The sequence below is a fragment of the Pteropus vampyrus genome, unplaced genomic scaffold (genome assembly GCF_000151845.1).
Source record: "Pteropus vampyrus isolate Shadow unplaced genomic scaffold, Pvam_2.0 Scaffold113, whole genome shotgun sequence".
Taxonomy (NCBI): Eukaryota; Metazoa; Chordata; class Mammalia; order Chiroptera; family Pteropodidae; genus Pteropus; species Pteropus vampyrus.
This window is the reverse complement of record NW_011888894.1, coordinates 5,587,324-5,588,939: the sequence shown is the minus strand read 5'-3', so window position 1 is coordinate 5,588,939 and position 1,616 is coordinate 5,587,324. Positions and strand designations below refer to the sequence as shown.

The following is a 1,616-nucleotide window of genomic DNA, read 5'->3' as shown; positions in this document are numbered from 1 at the left end:
GGTGGTGTGGAAATGTGCTCTGTTGTTCAGTTGGTCTTTGGTTTAAGTTTAATTTTGGGTGAAATGGATTGTAATGTGTTTGGTTCTGTTTCTTGGTGGTGAGAATGTGAGAAGGGGCTGGGCAAAGGCAGTCCCTCAGGCAATGTTTTAAAATAGAACAAATTCATATCCCCTTGTTTGAATGGCTCCACCTACTTTTCTGTTCACATTTAGTTTAAATTTCTAGGGTTTTGGTTGGGGCTTTTGACCATCGCCCCTCCACCCCAACTTCTTTAGGAGTGGAATTCTTTTCTTATCACTCACTTCTAGTGATCTCATTCCACCTCCAAAAGAATAATAAATATTACGAATTGAGGTACATGTTGGTTCTATAATTTAGTTTTTAAGGTTAACTCCAGCACGAAATTCAGTCTTCCTGTGGTGCTCCTTTGTAGCTATTTAACCATAAAATGTCTTTTATAGTGACAATCGAGAGAGAAAAAGCAGGTTGCCTGGAGGTAGGTGGGAAGATCAGTAATTGAGTATGTACCAGCGATGTCACAACACTCCCTGCAGTTACACTGGATGGGGACACATAGGCAAGTTTCACTGTTTTACTAAATAAACTTTAAAGGGTAGAGGCAGGTGGGTGGCCCGAGACATTTTAGATGAAACTGTGTGGCTGTGATCAACACAGCAGAGATGGAGAGATCGAATCTTGCTTGAAATACTGCTGTTATTTCTCTCTTTCAGAGGCTGTTTTTATGTAAAACTGTTAATAAATGTGAGCTTTTGAGCTCTCCTGTGTGATGAGGCTTGTGTGCTAGGTAAGGTGGGAGACACATAACAAATATTAGAATGAACTACATGAAATTGCTGCTACTGGACCATTTTTACTACAAAAATATCAATTTCGTATAATTCATCCTAGAAAAAAAACATCTCCACTTATTCAATAGACATTTATTCAATTAAACAAGATATGCAAATTGCCTAGTACAAAGTCTGCACATAGCACAGCCTAGCACTGCCTGGTACATAGTTATCACTCAGTAAATGGTAGCTATTTTGATCAATGTGTTGCTACCATAGGCAGTGATTGTAGGTTGGAAGTATGCAATAACCTTTCAATCAACTTTAATCAAGGGCCTAAATGTGATCCTTCTCTTTAGATTGACAGGTCAAGTGATCTAAGAACTCATTTCCACTTACCACCCTCCCTCAGATCGTCTGGTTACTTGTAGGAGAGAACCAAGTCCCGAGCTGTCTTGGCAGCGTGGATGGTCTCTGCTCCACTGCATTTCGGTAGAAGAGGCAGTACTGCATGTCTAACATCTGGGATAAACTCCACTGTTTTTTCAGGGCTGCTTGTAATTCAGCCTTTTGAGGAATATTAAGCTTGTCCCTAATTTGTGAAATCTTCATGTTACTCTGAGTTTTAATCCATAAATGTTTTCATGTAAGCTGCACCATTGAGCGTGATGAACCAGATTTGACGGAGATGACAAATCGCAGTTTTGAATGATTATGTCTGGTATAACAGCTGGAAAAAGAAAGCCAGAAACATGAGAGTGGCCAATGAAAAGCTTTCTTTGGCATGAAGAAGCATATTGTCATAGCGTTCCCCCCAAATTGAA

General features: G+C 39.8%; 1 pseudogene; it reads right to left on the bottom strand.

Moving 5' to 3' along the window:
- Positions 1–1,404, bottom strand: part of LOC105295805 — an 11,339-nt pseudogene extending 9,935 nt beyond the window's left edge.
- Between the last annotated feature and the right edge of the window lie 212 nt (positions 1,405–1,616).